Raw genomic sequence first — 18964 nt, 5'->3', positions numbered from 1 at the left:
GAAATTATTAATTGTTTCTATTATTTGTTCTCTAACTAACTGATTTTGGAGTATCATATTATTTAATTTCAAATTGATTTTTGATTTGGCACTCTTACTGATCATTATTTTTATTGCCTTATGATCTGAGAATGTTGCATTGATAATTTTTGCTTTTCTACATTTGTATGCCATGTTTTTATGATCTAGTATATGGTCAATCTTTGTGAATGTGCCATGTGCTGCTGAAAAGAATGTATATTCTTTTTTTTCCCTATTTAATTTTTTCCATATATCTATCACCTCTAATTTTTCTAAGATTTCATTCACCTCTTTTACCTCTTTTTTATTTATGTTTTTATATGATTTATCTAAATTTCATAGTGGTTGGTTCAGATCTCCCACTAGTATAGTTTTATTATCTATTTCCTCCTTCAATTCTCCTAGTTTCTCCATTAGAAATTTGGGTGCTATACCATTTGGTGCATACATGTTGATTAGTGATATTTCCTCATTGTCTATACTCCCTTTTATCAGGATGTATTTACCTTCCCTATCCTTTTTAATCAGGTCTATTTTTGCTTTGGCTTTGTCAGATATCATGATTGCTACTCCTGCCTTCTTTCTGTCATTTGAGGCCCAATAGGTCTTACTCCAATCTTTAATTCTGGTCTTGTGAGTTTCTACCTGCCTCATGTGTGTTTCCTGAAGACAGCATATGGTAGGGTTTTGGATTCTAATCTACTCTAATACTCATCTATGTTTTATGGGTGAGTTCATCCCATTCACGTTCAATGTTATGATTGTCATTTGTGAGTTCCCCAGCATTTTGATATCCTCCCCTTATTCTGACCTTTCTTCTTTTGCTATTACCTTTTGAACCCGTGGTTTATTTTAAATCTGTCCCCCTAGTCCACTCCTTTGTTATGTGTCCCTTTCTAGGCCCTCCCTTTATGTGGTCCCTTTCCTCCTACCCCCCCCCCCCTTGGTTTTCCCTTCTCCCTTACCCTGTTGGATATGATAGAATTTAAGATCCCAATGGAACTAGATGCCCTTCCCTCTCAGAGTTGGTTTGACTGAGAATAAGGTTTTAGTATTACCACTTAGCACTCTTTTCCTCTCCTTCTTATAAGAGAATTCTTTTCCTCCCCTTCCTGTGTATAGCTTTGTGTGACAAAGATTGTTCTATTTAATTTATTTCTATTTCTTCAAGTATATTTTAGTACCTTCATTGCTTCCCCCTTTCCTTTTTCTTTCTTTTTTTTCTCCCTCCCCTCCAAATCATGTTAATGCCCCAATCTTTCCCTATGGGTGATTCTACAATTTTTGAAAGTCACACATAACATTTCCCCCATATGTTAGTATATATAATTTGATCTAATTGTGGACCTTATAGAAGAGGGTTTGAATCAAAGAAAAAATAAAGCACTTTTCTCCTTTTCCCTTTCTTTCATATTTACCTTTTTATGTTTCTCTAGCTCTTTGTGTTTGGATATTAAACTTTCTAATGAGTTCTGGTCTTTTCTTTATGAATATTTGGAAATCTTCTATTTTGTTGAATGCCCATACTTTCCCCTGGAAGTATATAGTCAGTTTTGATGGGTAGCTGATTCTTGGTTGAAGACCCAGTCCTCTTGTTTTTCTGTATATTGTGTTCCAGACTTTATGGTCTCTTAGCTTGTTCAGTGCTAGGTCATGTGTGATTCTTATTGATGCACCTTTGTATCTGAAGTTTCTCTTCCTAGCTTATTGTTATATTCTCTCCTTAATTTGGAAGCTCTTGAATTTGGTGATTACATTCCTGGGGGTTGTCTTTTGGGGATTTAATATAGAGGGTGTTCTATGAACCCTTTGTCTTTCTATTTTGCCCCCTTGCTCCAGAACATGTGGGCAATTTTTGTTCAAACCCCATGTACCTTTGTTTCTGTGGGCTGTTGAAGAGTCCCTCTGATCTTCCAAAGATGATTTTTATGCTCTTTTGAGGTGGTCTATTGTGTTCAGTTTGGGGGAGAGGAAGTAATTTGCCACCATGTTTACCTGGAAGTGTTAATATTAATTCTTAGCATATTTAGAACCTCTGTCCTAGTACCGCCTGTGAATGACTCCCTTTGTTTTATTTCTTTGTTGTAGCTCTAGTTTTCCTATACTAAGATAGCTTATCAGACTACTGATCACCATTGACTTACACTTATTCCTTTGGTCAAATTCATTGCTCATATTCTCTGAAGGATGATCTTATATTAATCTAATTTGGCACCCATATCCTTCCTGCCACTACCATTAAGGATGGAATCCTGAATAAAAAATATTCCTTAATAGACCACACCCATGATTTATTTGCCTGCAGCCCTGGATACCAATTCCTCCCCAACCCTCACCCCTTAGAATGCATAATCTCATTTATGTCTCTACAGATATGTAATAGGGGGAAAAGACTCTCATCCTTCATTTTATTTTATTTTGTAATTTTGGAACTGCTATACATAGCCTCCAAGTTTTTGTTATATTATCAATCATAGCACTTAGAGACATTTGAACATCACAGGAACCATTATGCAAACGTCTTTGCATAGAAAATGAATCTGAAAGGGCACAATCAAAGATAATTTACTTTTTCAATCCACAGTATAGCTATATTACGACAAGGCTGAACTTTACTGAATAATCATAACTGTAAAGTCCTCAGCAGAACTTTCATCTGTACCCAGAATAAAAACTGTGATGGTTAGTCCATCTTAGTGTTGACACACTTAGATATAAACTCCAAGAGGTCAGGGGCTACATTTGTCTACAGTTATATAATGAAGGTGAAGGAATTTGGTATCTTAAGTGAGAGGACCTTTATTTACACACAAATTTCTACTGCTCATTAATCTGTATGACCAGGGAAAGTCATTGCCTCTCTCTAGACATTAATTTCCATATATAAAACTGAATGGGAAGCAAAAGATGATATTTGTGGTGCCTTTTACCACCAAATCCTATATATGTGTGTATATACACATTTATTATATATTACATAGAAATGATATAAATTACAAATGATTTAAACATTATGGTTTAGTAGACACAATTAAGAGAAGTCAGAGATCAAAGGTATTGCAAACCCACACTTTTCTTCCTCACTAGTATTCTGAAAGTTTTGTTTTATTTTCTAACTGCAACAATGATGCCCCCCTCATATAAAGAAAGAACAGGCCACTCTGTTGCTAACTGGTCATCTGTGCTTCAAGAAATTTCTTCTCTTCTCTATAAAATGAGTAATTCCTGAGATGTTCTATGTCTCTGATAGTTTAATCCTGTTGGGGAAAATCTCCTTTAGTTTCTGGAACTATATTTAATGTTTTTATGTCAACTATGTTTACAGTTCTAAGGTGCCTAATTAGTGCATGAAAACTGATATTTTATTTATAGTCATCTAATAGAAATATCTGCACTTAGCAGAATCTTTGTAAAGAAATTATCAAGGTAGAATGATGTGTTGAACTATTCCTCTTTTTCAGGCTGTTATTACTCCTATTAGTCATACAGGTTTAACTCTTATTTTGTATTGTGGCCTAGGATTAATTTAATCCAAGTTCAATTTGAATAATTAGTTTCAGAGAAAGCTGTAATCTGTCCCTTAATGTGTGACCATTTTTTACTACACACAACAGTTAGAGACTACTATAAAAGCTATTACTCTCTTACATCAATAGATGGTGCATATCAAATTTTAGTTGCATTTTACTTTTCAAAGCCAACTTGAGTTACAATATTATACTTTTTAAATTATGTAGAATTATATCTCATATCTTCACAAAGGATTCACTCTAACATTCTATAATTAGGCATATATTAAATATATATATATATGTGCTTACATGTGTACACAAAAATTTATGTAGAAATATATATGCATATATTTATGTACAAATATATGTAGATATATTAGAGATTTATGCACATATAGATATATACACATACAAACTTACATATATGTGTGCAAATAAAGATCTGTTAATAAAGCTTTTCAATTTCTTTTTATATGTTTCCTGATACTAATTCTCATAAGTATAGAACTTTAGTTTGTTCCAGGCAGTTTACCAATTGAGTGGTAACTTGATTTTATTTCTGATTTTGTTTCTTGACAATAATACTTTACTTATAGTTCTGATTCAACAGTTTCTATTACAGGTTCCACGTGTATTTCCTAGTACGTACTACTGATTCAAGATGATAAACACATTTGAGTTATTGCATATGGCCATATGGGAGGGTAGATTTGTTTTGGTTGGTCCATGATGGAAGAAGTAAGACCAAAGTGTAATGAATAGAAAATTTCATTTAGCAATAAAATAACAGTAATCACCAATATTATTTTGTGCTTGACATTTTGCAAAATATTTTAAAATTATCTCATTTTTACCCTCACAACAATATTGGATAGTTTATCAACAAGGAAACTGAGGCAAATAAGAGAAAATGTCTTGCCCATGGTCACAAAGGTAGAAAATGTCTCAAGCTAGATTTGAACTCTGGAAAATATCTTTGTGATTTCACAGCATTCTATCCACTGATCTTTCTTGCCATCCAGGAGCTCCTATTATTACTATTTTCATAACTAATATTCATACAATGCTTACTATGTCAGTCACTGTACTAAGTGTTTTGCATTTATTGACTCTTGATTCTTACATCAAACCCTCAAAGCCAGTGCTAATAATAATAATAATAATAGCAATAATAATGTAGATAATAATAAAACCATTAGAATGTAGCAAAATCCAAAATTAAAATATGGCATTTTCCCATAGAAGATTCTTCACCCCTGCAGGTCTTCAAAGAGAATATGTTGTGGGGATGATTTCTGTTTAGGTTTGGACTGGACTAAGGTATCTATCAAGATTTTTATCAGTAGGAATCTTAATACATCTGTGAAGAATTGAGTGAATCTGTGAAGACGTATAATTAATTGAAAATTATTTGTTTTTTTTTTTTCTTACATAAGGGAGCTACACCTACTCTGAAGCAGATCATATTAAGTTGAACAATATAGTTAGATACCAAGAGCTTCTGCCAGCATCTAGGAAAGTTCCAAAATGCTTAGAAGCAGGTAAACCATTAATGTAATATTTAATTTAAAGTTCTGTACATGGCATTTGAGAGGAAATTTTATTTTTATTTTTTTCTTTAGAATATTTTCCATGGTTGCATTATTCATGACCCCCCTTTTTCTCCCCCATCCCAAATCTGACAAGCAGTTCCACTTGGTTAAACGTGTATCATTGTTCCAAAACTATTTCCATGTTATTCATATTTACAGTAGCTCAATCCTTTAACAACAAAACTCCAATCATATCCCTTTCACAATATGTGATCAATCGCATTTTTTTCTAATGCATTTCTGTTTCCACAGTTCTTTCTCTGGATGTAGGTAGTGTTCTTTTTCACAAGTTCCTCTGAATTGTCCTTTGTTATTGAATTGCTGCTAGTAGAAAAGTCCATTATTTTCAATTGTGCCATAACATACCAGTCTCTGTACAATGTTCTGGTTCTCCTCCTTTGGTTCTACATCAATTTCTGGAGATCATTCCAGTTCACATGGAATTCCTCCACTTTATTATTACTTTTAGCACAATAGTATTCCATCATCAACAGATACCACAGTTTGTTCAGCCATTCCCCAATTGAAGAGCATCCCGTCCTTTTCCAATTGTTTGCTATCACAAAGAGTGGGGTCTATAAATATTTTTGTACAAGTTTTTTTTTTCCTTTTTTCTCTTTGGGGTACAAACCCAGCAGTGGTATGGCTGGATGAAAGGATAGGCATTCATTTAAAGCCCTTTGTGCATAGTTCCAAATTGCCCTCCAGAATGGTTGGACCAATTCACAACTTGACCAGAAGTGTATTAGTGTATCAGTTTTCCCACATTTCCTCCAGCATTTATAATTTTTGCTACCATATTGTCCAGTCTTCTAAGTGTAAGGTAGTATCTCAGAGTTGTTTTCATTTTCATTTCTTTAATCAGGAGGGATTTAGAATGCTTTTTTATGATATTATTGATATTTTTTATTTCATTATGTGAAAATGAGACAGGAAATTTTCTATGGATGACATATGGACAGACAGAACAAATGTAATCTTTCTGCATTTCTGCTTTTATAGTAACTATTAAATGCAATTGGTCAAAAGAACTACAAAAAACTTTGAAAGAAAGTAGCCAAGAATTGTTTCTAGCCTGCCTGTAGAACCTCTTTATTTTTGTAAAACGGACTACCCTCACCCCAAGTGCCAGAATATCAGGCCAGTTACCTTTCTCCTCTCTCTAGTTTCTAGTCTCTCTAGTACCCTGAGGTATCTGGTTGTGCCGTGGTTAGAGCACAGAGCAAAGAAGTAGGAAATCTACAGTTCAAATCCGGTCTCAGATATTTACTATGACCTTGGACAGGTCTCTTAACCTCTGTTGACCTCAGTGTCTTTTAAATTTTTTACTAATTTATTTGTTGGCTGATGACATTAAAATTCTCAGTTATCTTAACCTCTTCTACTGTTCCTGAACCAAATAAGGCATCAACTTACCAAAATAAAATGTATAAATAAGTTATATCTTTTGAACTTCTATTTATCAATTCTCTCTTTGGAAGTAGACATTCACAAGTTATTCCTCAAATATTACTTCTCTACCTATATGTAATATTCTCTTGCTTCTACACTTTTTTAATCTTTATAATTCATATAGGTATTTCCAAGTTGTTTAATTGTTGTTTTTAATTAAACTTCTCATTATTTCTTATAATGAAGTAGTATTCTATCATAATCATATGCCACAACTTATTCAGATTCTCCAATTGATGGATATCCCCTCGATTTCTAGTACTTTGCGACAAAAAAAAAGAAAGAAAAAGCTGCTGTAAATATTTTGGAACATATGGGCTCCTTTCCTTTCTCTGATCTCTGTGGGAAACAGACCCAATAATAGTATTACTGGGTCTAAGGGTATACATAATTTTTTAATTCTGGGTATAATACAAATTATTCTCCAAAATTGTGGATCAGTTCAAAATTCTGCTAATATTGTATTAGAGTTCTCATTTTTTCCAATTTTCCTTAGTTTTAAAAAATGGAACAAAAAGATTATCTTAATAGCAATTACCTTTCATGATCTTTCTGAGGATAAAATAAGATATTTGTAAATTGCTTAGCACAGTGCTTTGTACAAGCTGCTATATATTAATTTTATTATCTTCACTTAAGGTATATTAGATGAAGGAACAATAACAGCAGTCAATGGACTATATTAATAAAAGTACACTGCCATGTTTGGCTTCCTCTCCATTTTGAGTGAATCATTAATACGTAAAGTTTCCTTGTAGTCATATTGCAGTTTTTACTGAGATCATTTTTTAATTCTGGAAATTTTAGTTTTCCTTTAATCTTTGATTCTTGTCACATTTAATAAAAAATTCCTTTAGCTACCTAACTGGGGTTTTTACTGTTCTAAATTTGAACCTATGTCCCCTATACACTACAACATCAAATATTGGTCTATATCTTCAATTTCCAGGCCTACTGAACATTAAATCTCTGGATTTATTATCACTAAAAATTACATATTATAGATAAATAGAGTCTCTTCATTATAAGAAGTTAAAAGATTGATGATTGTGAATTCATCATTCTTCTTTTCAGAGTTGATAGACTAGTATAGAATCAGGCACATATTTTCAGAGATAGGTAATGTTGATTTTTCTGTAATATATGAAATGGTAAATAGCAATAAGGATACAAATAAAAACAAAGCATACTAATAAAGAAAACATTTTAAAATTACTCAGAAGTTCAGAAGGTGGTACAAATAAATTGGGAATAGGTTTTTACTATTGCATTATATTTAATAGAATCTTGAAACCCATACATAAAAGGAATCTAAAGTCCCATATAAAATTATTCTTTTTATTCTGTGAATATTTACACATTTTTGCTTGTTAATAGTTTTTAAGTTCATAATGAAAAGAAGGAAATTCATGCATAAAAATAAAGCTAAGAAAAAGAATTGGCAGATATTATTAATTAATTTAATTGTCATTGAGGTTATAATGGTGTCAGAAGAGAATGGTGATAAAGTATATATTAGAAAAGCAAATGGAGTAACTAAACAAAAATTAATTTACAAGAATAATGGAAATAACCTTTTGATAAGTATCACTGAGCAAGAGTGTGTGACAGACTTTTTATGATTTATACAGTCAATTCCTGTTCCTTATGCAATTAAAGAAAGCACAAACCCCATATTATCATGGAGGACTGCATAATCCACTCAGGGTTACAAAAGAGTAAACTTCCTTAAAAAAAGTGAAATTCGTGGTCCACTAATTATTATTAGCCCACTAAAATGGATTTCTTTTTAATGCCATGGCACAAATATACCTCAGGAAGACATTCGAGTATAGTTTCTTAGTAAATCTAGCATTTTAATATAAATTTGTTTTAGCTTGAGATATCTGAGTATGATAATTTTTCCCTATTCTTCTTTTGCTCAGATCAGACATTTCACTAACATTTTATCTATTCAAAACTTAAATTTAGTTCAATATTTTATATAACATTGCTTAATCCTAGACTCGTGATGAGACCAAATTTATGTAGGGCAGAATATATTACATTTTCATGTTTTTATTTGATAACAGATATTATTCCTTATCTAAATTTCATACTTCCCTAGATGTTTCTGTGCATTTCAAGACATTACTTAGTGCCTAGTAAAGTGTTTTGCACCCTGTAGTTCCTTAATATTTTTAATGGATAAATGTAAAAAATGAAGAATGAACTGATCCACAAATTTTATGTTGGTAATTTTAATGATGAAGATAATGATTTACATTTATGTATGCTTAAATGTTTATGAATCTCAAATGGTCAAAGAAGAACAACATGTACTTTACAGATAAAAAAGCCCAGGATATATATATATAGTCACACAAAAAAGTGATCTAAATGAACCTTGATTGTAGAAATGCAAATGAAAACAACTTACAGCTTTCAGATTGACTGATATGACAGAAAAGGAAAATAAGTGTTGGAGTGGATGTGAGAAAATTGGGACATTAATAAACTTCTGTGAAATTATGAGCTGATCCAAATATTCTGTTTGACAATTTGGGAAGGTGCCCAATGTACTTTAACACTGGTATATATCCTTTGATCTAGCAATACCACTATTAGCTCTGTATCCCAAAGAAATTTTAAAAAAGGAAAAAGGACCTGTTTGTACAAAAGAAATATTTATAACAACCCTTTTTGTGGTGGCAAGGAATTGGAAATTGAGGGATATTTGTTAACTGAGGAGTGAAATGAAGAAGTTATGGCACATGATTGTAATGGAATATTACTGTGTAATAAAAATGTAGGAAGATTGATTTCAGAAAAACCTAGAAAGCTATACATGAATTATTAGAAATTGAAGTGAGAAGGATAAGTAGAACATCGTAGAAAGTAAAAATAATATACATGAAGAATATTTATAAATGACAGCTTTTTTTAATAATACAATGATCCAAGATAACTCTCAAGGACTCTGATGACTAAGAATTTTCACCTTGGGATTTCTTTCAGGAGATGATTAATATATTCCTTCAATTTCTATTTTTCTCCTCTTGTTCAGGAACATAAGGGCAGTTTTCTCTAATAATTTATTTTAATATGTTGTCCAGATTTTTTTTGGAACATGGCTTTCAGATAGTCCAAAGATTCTTAGATAATTTATCCTGGATCTATTTTCAAGATCAGTTGTTTTTTCACTGAAATATTTCAAAATTTCTTCTATTTTGGGGGATGGCTTTCCAATTTTCTTTATTGTTTCCTACTATCTAATGAAATAATTACTTTCCTTTTGTCTCATTTATCATAATTTTTAGTGAGCCATTTTCTCCTTTGAGAGTTTATACTTCCTTTCTTAAGGAGTTACTTTCTTCTTTGAGGTACTTTATTTCCTTTCTTATGAAAGTTTTCTTTAATACATTTTTGTTCTGATTGGTTGCTTTTTCTATAAAATTCTTTTCTAATTTTTCTTCTAAGTTTCTTATTATTTATTATTTCGATCTTTTTAGTAGTTTTTCCAACTGTTGAAATTCTTTAGCATTTTTCTTTCAGGCTTCACATACTTTCATCTATGTACTGCTGTCTGCTGCTCAGCTTGTATTTTGGTCATCTCTCATGTTTAGATATTTTTTTCTAGCATCAGGATTTTTTTTGTCTTTTTCTTATTTGGGGGTTATGTTTTTTTTCTTTTGATTTCATTTATATATTGAAGCTTAGCTCCTTTCTTGTAGTGGAGGGTTGTACTGGTACTATTCTTGTTTTAGATCAGCTGTCTCAGCCTCTGCACACTCTTTTGAGGAGATCTGGTTGGTCTGTTGTGTGGAGGTTAGCAACTTTTTAGTTCAAATTTATTGGGTTGATTTCCTCCCCCTGGTCCCTCTACTGGGCTATGACAAGGTTCTTTTCTGGCTGGATTATTATACGAGGCCAATCTTTTCCAACTGCTGTTTTTTTTTCTATATTGCATTGGTTTCCACTCTTGACTTTCTGTGACAATCCTCAAGGACTCATGAAGAAAATCCCATCTGATCCCAGAGAAAGAACTGAATGTATCTGTATGCAAAATGAACATACTGAATTTTAGTTTTATCCCCATTTTTTGTTGTTTTTCAAGTTCTGTTTCACAAATGACTAATGTGGGAAAATGTTTTACACTATTATACATGTAAAATCTACTCTAGATTTCTTGCCATCTCAGGAAGGGTGGAGGGAAAGAAAGGGAGGGGAGAAGGATGGAAGGAGAAAATTTTGGCTTGAGCTTTATTTTTTGAAGGTTAACTTTTTCATTTTATGGATGAAAAAATTAAATATTATTAAAAATAAAGTATAAATGGATCGCAATATTATTTCAATATTACATGACATAAGAAAGATGTTATAAGCCTTTTACATATGTTTTACCCATGATAAAAATGAAGCTCAGACAGTTTAAGCAATTTTTCATTTTTAATATGACAATACTTTTTGGGCTGGTTTGAATCTTGATCTTCCTGATTCCAGTTATTACCATCCATTCCTTATGTCTTCTCCCAAAACTTTTAAAATATAGTCTATGAGACTATTATTCATAAAAATTAGTTCATTAGAATCATGATGTTTGTTGTTATTTTAACATTTTGTAAGTCAAAAGAGTTTGGGTGTCTTTGTTTTCTGTCAATATATTTTAGATATTTTAGATTAAACTCAATATACCTATTAATTACTTTTTTGGTGTATTTATTTTTTTTTAATGTAGTCATTTGTTAAGTAAATAGAAAAAGGTTTTTTTAAGAATAGAAAAATCAGTCTGACAGAGAGACGGAGAGAGAGAGTGAGTGAGAGGGTTTAGGCTTGCTTAGGCAACATTTTTTTTTCTCATAAGCTTACTTGATTCCCATTTATGAAGGATGATTCCCTTTCTATATGTATCACTATATTATTTGATGTGTATCAATAATTTTCAGCTTTGTTGTGAGAGTTAAATGAGATAATATTTGTTAAAAAGAATTTATCATATAGTATGTGCTGTATAAATATTCAATCCCCATTTGAATTAAACACTTTCATAAGGACTTGATGATTAATTATATGACCTTGGGTGAACCAATCAGCCTTTCTAGGTCTCAGCTTCCTTATTCAGAAATATATATATACATATACATTATGTTAGAATTTTATTGAGAATATGGGGGCAGCTGGGTAGCTCAGTGGATTGAGAGCCAGTCCTAGATACGGGAGAATATCAGTGGTGAAATTAAAATATTGTATTCTGTCTTACAAAAATATTTTTAGTATAATAAAGTCTTCATATTTACAGGAAAATTAAACAGGATCTAAGTAACATGTTACAGTGAATTATGAGGCTATATTTCTACCTTGAGGTTCTGATGATCTCATAAAACATAAGAGAAAGGTTGATGGTTTATACACTCACAAAGACATGAAGATGGAATTATAGCCTTAATAACTCATAATTTTCCTTGCTCTTATAAAGTGAAATGCACACATTCAATTATCAAATTTATATTTGCATAGTTTTAGATTTATTTTCTGATTTCAGTGCTATCTTTATTCTTCTCTCTTATAGTAGTAAATATTTCTTTAACCTACTTATAATATGATTTTGCTTACCTATTTTTAGTTACAAGATATCAAGAGCAAAATAATACTAGGTATCTAAATTAGGTCACTGGTTGATGGGCTGAGGAATATAAAAAGAATTTCATTTTATTGTAATTTGATTTGATAGAAGGTGAGATTGAATATCAGTATATGACTAAGTGATGAACTGCATGGAAATCCATAAAATGAAGAAATGTAGTCATAGATTTTTGTCCGAGAGGGAAAAAAAAGTCATTGTTCTGAATCAGACAGAGGAATAATGCCAACAGAATATAACTGGTTTATAATTAATATATTTATAATAAAAAGTTGATTTGTTTCAACTCATGACTAGCACATGGGTTGATTTGAATATTTCAGATGTAAGATAAATTCAGAGGTTGCCAAAAACATAAGGAGAAATAATTTAGGTTAAATCAGGATAAGTCGCAAAAGATAGATGCTATAGGTCTGTAAGATTTAGACTTGTCTACTTGTTCCCAAATGAAATAAGTCTATAACTAAAATGATGAGATATAAATGCGGGCAAAATATAGGATGTATATGAAGTGATTGATTTGGATATAGATTGATATTTCAAATGACATCAAATGTGATAATATTTATAAAGTAGTTAGCTACCAGTGCCTTCCATATGCACTTAATAACTATTTATTCTCTTCTTCTATGTTCTTAGGTACAAATATATTATGTACAAAGAATAGGTAGAGCAATATCCTCCATCCTCTACCTGGGAGGGTTAAGATATTTTTCCTTATAAGATTAGGACATATCTAAATTCCATACTTAGTTCAAAGGGTAGTTGATGTCACATCCTCTATCTAAGCTCAAGTGAGCCAAGAAGAATTAGAGATTTCTAAATGTCTGACTGGTAGATTTCAATAGAAGCTTTACTCAGCTGAATCAAATCAAGAGGCTCTTAATATTTATCCTTATTGAATATCTTGCTCAAGCTATGGATGATATGACTCCTTTTGTTAAGTCCTGAATGACCTAAAAGGGTTCTAACTGTTCAAGTATCAAAACTAGCCTATGCTTTCCTAATGGCAATTTGTCAAAGATTATAAACAGGCAATTCTCAGATGAAGAAATTAAAACTATCTTTAGCCATATGAAAAAATTCTCTGATAACTATCTATTAGAGAAATGTACATTTTAAAAAGTTCAAGATGCCACCTCACACTCATGAGACTGACCAATGTGACAAAAAGAGAAAACAATAAATGTTGGAAGGGATGTGGAATAATTGTCACACTAATAAATTACGGATGAAGCTGTGAAACTGATACAATCATTCTATAGAGTAATTTGGAACCATGCCCAAAGGCCTATAAAATTGTGCATCATAGCAATATGACTACTAAATCAGTATCCCAAAGGGAATAAAATAAGTGGAAAAAATCTACTTATACAGAAATATTTATAGCAATTTTTTGAGGTGGCAAAGAAGTGGAAACTGAAGAGATATATATATATATATATATATATATATATATACATATATATATATAGATATATAGATATCAATTACATATATAATTGAAGAATGGCTAAACAAGTTGTGGTATATAATTGCAATGGAATACTTTTGTGTCATAAGAAATTATGAACAAGACTATTATGAAAAAATCTGAAAGGACTTATATAAATTTATGCAAAGTGAAGTGAATATAACCAGAAGAAGATTTTAAATAGTTACAACAGTGTGTGATTATTACCTGTGAGTTACAAATTTTATTAGCAATCCAGCACAATTTCAATAGAGTCATGTTGAAAGAGGCCATTCTCTTCTATAGAAGGAACTACTAGAGCCTGTAAAAATAAAAAAAATGGTGAGTTAAAAATAAAATATTTATTAACATATATATGGATAAGAAAAGGGATTCTAACTCTACCCAGATAAACTCCCTGGTTCCACAAGGAATCACTTCTCCTGTGATTCACAGGCTACACTACTCCTCCCTGATCTGACTAACCTAAATTTATACTATCTAAATAAAAACTACCACTATTATCCTTATAATACTTAACTTCACCTTCAAATTATAAAATAGCAAAGGATAGCTGATTGAATCTCAACAAGGATCAAGTAAGGACTCTGAGCCTTAACAAACTCAGAGACCAAACCAAAGACCAGGTTTTTCTTTGGTCTTCTCATAGTTAAATCAATCTATTAAAACTGAAATAGATAGTAAATAGTGTTTCCCAAGTTGAGAAGGAAAACACTAAGCTCCTTCAGATCATTCCTTCAGACAGAGAGAGAGGCAAAGATGCTACCTCCTCCAGCCCTGACGGTCTCTGAGTGTGTGTCTCTGCCAACTGCCAGAGAGAATATTTGACACAGAAACATGGTTATAACTGTCAACATCTGAAATCAACATACTCTCTGAGCTCTGCTTCAAACTACAGTTCTTTCTCAAGCCAGCACTCTACTTTTCATCCTTAAACTAATAAAACAATACTTATTTTCTAATATCATCCTTACAAATCTGAATGCAGATTGAAGCAGACATTTTCACTTTATTCCCTTCACGAAATTTTCTCTAGTGTGATATGTGTCTTCTTTTACACTATGACAAACATGAAAATATGTATTGTATGGTAACACATGTATAATCTATATTACATTACCTACAATCTTGGAGAAGGTGAAAATGTGTAATGGGGAGAGAACATGAATTGCAAAATGTTAATAAAACAACTATTAAAAATTGTATTAATATTTCAAAAGGTTAGGTGATCAGATCAGGAATACTTTCATAGGGAGTTCATGCATTGAGAAGGTTAGATCATGTACCCTGCATGCACTTACAACTCTCAGATTATACAATTTAGTAAATTTAATTTACAATTCGTATTTCACCTTTTCCTTTAAACTTGGGTTTTGTGACAAGGAAATCACTTTAAAAGACTGATATATATTAATTTAAGGTCACCAAGGAATTCAGCTATGTAATTCCTAAATGAAAACTCTCAGTCAGCAGTCAACCTTTTATGAGTTTAATTACAAAGAGGAGGAAAAAAGGTATTAGAGATAGAGAGAGGGAGAGAGAGAGAGAGAGAAAGGGGAGAGAAGGGAATAGGGCTTAAATACCCCTTCTGTTTAGGCTGGGCCAAAAGGCCCAAGCCCTTAGATAGCTGAGGCAAAGAAAAAGAGATCAGTCCCTATCACTCACGTGACCAAAATGGAGAAACAGTCTCAGGGGCCTCCACCTCCAGCTTCCTTCAGAGCAAACTTCTTAAAGCACCACCTCTCAGAGCAAAAACCTCTCCAACCAACCACCTCTAGTCCTCAGACCGGGCTATATTTAAGGAAACCATCCAAGTTCCCTCCCCTCAGTTCTCACATCTACCAATCACTGTCCATGTCTTCCCTGTGCCAATGGTGGCTCTAGCTTAACCCAGGACCACCCAGAGGTCTGTGGCTTTGCACATATCTGTTGAAGGTCATATTCTCAAATAATTAAATCTTGATCCTTTGCTGCAGCCCTTCCTAAATCCTGTTACCCTGAGTAGGGTGGAGATTGGAATAATTAAATTTTGATCTATGCTGCAGCCCTTCCTAAATCCTGTTAGGACTGAGTGGGGTGGAAATTGTATTTTCCAAGACCTGGTTCTGTCATTCCAAGTATCTCTATTGTATCAATTATAAAATCAATCATGACTCAAAGAACTTCCTGTTCTATGCTTAAGCATAGGTCAAAGCCCTTTCCATTGTTCAGCAAAAGGTTTCTGTCCTAAAGTAATCTTAAGAAGGGAGGAGGAGGAACCTCCCATGCCAATGGGGTTCACATTCCAATAGAGTTCCCACTATCAATAGGAAATTTTTCAAGTATGAAATTTCCCACTAGTGAAATTTCCAACATTTATAAGTCTAAGAAATTTTAAGGTTTACAGTTTCTGGTTGACAGGTTTTAAAGTTATATATTTTTATAAAAGAAACATGTTTTGTGCTGTATCACTGCCAATAAGGCATTGCTACTAAATGTAACCACTTACATGATATAGTATTGATACCTAGTTGTTGAAGAGACTGAAAACTGGGGCTCTCAAGTGATGCATATGCCCTGGATTAAGAAAAAATTCTTTAAGAACTAATTCAAAGTTTTGTTTTTTTAAATAAAGTCCCTTTGGGTAAATTGTACAAGTAAACAAGTATGTTATAATCTGATGAATACCAGAAAATCATTTCTTTTTTCTTCAATTCATACCTTTCCTAGTTCTGCGCCTTTAAAAATTTCATATCGAGGAGGCAAGATGGTAAAGAACATGCAAAAACTCATTTGCAAAAAGTTATTATATAACTTTTCATCATGACTTCTGGAGCACCATAAATCAAAAAGATAAGATGAAGTGAAATTTTCACCTCAAAACAAGTTAGAAGGCCAGTTTAAAGAATCCAGTACACTGGAGTGGAGTGGCAAGGTGCCAGAGCAGGCTCCAACCAGGCAAATGGCCAGGTGTGTAGTTGAAGTATCAACAAAGGCTTCCAGAACTCTCATCCACAGATGGTAATGGACTTTGGACAACTACTAAGATGAAGATTACAGAGGTCCTTTTTCTGGCTCTAGTTGCAAGAATCTAGTCACATTATCCTTATAAAGAGCCAGGTCATAGTGCTGGGGTGCAGTCACAGGTGAAAAGGATCATCAGCATGCATCAATACCTGCAACCACAGGGGAACAAAGGACCTGATCCCAGTTCCAAGTGGTAAGAGAGTGTTTGGGATACTCATAGACTAGAACACAGGTCAGAAGTATATTAAACACACCTCTCCTTACATCATACAATCTTGGAAGATTGGAAAGCAGATAGATCACTAGTCTCATTTGTGATGGCATCTGTGCAAAGTTACTGAAGAAACAGTACTCCCTTCACCAAAGTTACAGAGACCAACTTTAACAGTTTTTAGAAACTAAAATAATAAAAAGTCAGGAAAATGAACAAACAAAAACAACAAAAACAACAAAAACAACAAGAAAGAAAGTTATTTGCATGACAGGGTAGATGGAAACTCAAAAGAAGACAACTAGGTCAATACTGCTGCAAGAAAAGATTCCAAGAAAAATATAAATTGCTTTCAAGCTCAAAAAATATTAAAGGAGGAACTCAGAAAAGATTTTAGTGATCAAAAAAAGAGGTAGAAGAAAAATTGGGAAAGGAAATGATAGTGATGTAGGAAAATCAGGAAAAAAATCAATATTTTGGTAAAGGAATCATAAAAATACTGGAGAAATTAACATATTAAAAAAGAGAAGACAATTGGTAAAAAGAGGCACAAAATGCACAGACAAAAAGAAATTTAAAAAAAGCAGAATTGACCAAATGGAAAAAAATGATATACAAAAATGAATTGAAGAGAAATTTTCTTGAAAGACAAAATTGATTCTTTGGAAAAAGAGGAACAAAAATTCACTAAGGAAAAGAACTTTCTTCAAAGTAGAACTGGCAAATGGAGGAGGCAAAAATTTCATTCATGGAAAATCATGCCTTAAAAATTAGATTTGAAAAAGTTGAAGCTAAGGAATCCATGAGGCATCAAGAAACAACCAAACAAAATCAAAAGAATGAAAAAAATTGAAAAACATATAAACTACCTTATGGGAAAAACAACTAATCTGGAAAATAAATTCAATACTTGTGAGATAATTTAAGAATTATTGGACTACATGAAAGGTATAATCAAGGATATAGCTTAGGCATCTTCTTTTGAGAAATCATTAAAGAAATGGTCCTGATATTCTAGGTCCAAAGGACAAATTAGAAATTAAAAGAACCAACTGATCATTAATCCTGAAAGAGATCCCAAAAAAATAATTGCCAGAAATATTGTAGCAAAATTCTGAAACTCCCAATCTAAGGAGAAAATATTTCAAGCTGCCAAAATGAAACAATTTGGATATCATGGAGTCAAAGTCAGGATAACCCAAAACTTGTCAGCCCTCACATTAAAGGATCAGAGGTCCTGAATCTGATATTGCAGAGAGGAAAGGAGCTAGGACATCAACCAGTAATCACTTACCCAGAATAACTGAGCATTATCCTTTAGGGGGAAATGGATATTCAATGAACACGTGACTTTCAAATATTCTTGAAGTAAAGATAAAAGCAGAATGGAAATTTCGACTCAAATACAAGTGTCAAGAGAATCATAAAAAGGTAAAAATGGAAGAGAATCAAGACACTCAACAATTTAAAACTGAGTTCATCCTTTCATGTGGAGATGATTCTTGTAATGCCAAAGAACTTTGTTATTATTAGGTGTAAGAGGGGGAAAAGGGTTAACTTTTAAAAGGTTGGACTTGATTATTTAAGAGTTTGGTCTCCAGGGATTTAATTACTAAACCCCAAATGAATTACTGAAGTCAGAATGCATCTTATGGTAGTTTATTTTATAATAAAGAGGGAAGATATTAAGGAAGAGAGAAATAGAGAAAAAAGAGAGAGGTCCTCTTGAGCCAGGCAAGAGTTCAGAGGTCCCTGCCAAGGGAAAGGAGTCTCAAGATGGTGGGCATTTTGGGGGGCTGGTGCCTCCAGAAAGGCCACAGCTCAAAAACTAGGCAGGGGAGTTTATTCCTCAACCAGATAGGCCTTGGCCCTTGTAAACCAAAATCTGGGGAAGTCTCTTCAGAAAGATTCAGCAGTTAAAAGTCGGCTTTCACTCACCAGATATCAGTCCAGGCAGTAGATGCTTCTGCCCCTCTTTACTAGCCTCAATTCAAAAGTATGAAGAATTCCTCCCCTGTCCACTTCTAAAAATGAAGAACTCTCTCTCACAAGAGGTTCCACTCCCTGTGAGATTTC

The sequence above is a fragment of the Monodelphis domestica genome, chromosome 8 (assembly GCF_027887165.1).
Source record: "Monodelphis domestica isolate mMonDom1 chromosome 8, mMonDom1.pri, whole genome shotgun sequence".
NCBI lineage: Eukaryota > Metazoa > Chordata > Mammalia > Didelphimorphia > Didelphidae > Monodelphis > Monodelphis domestica.
Note: the sequence above shows the minus strand (reverse complement) of the source record.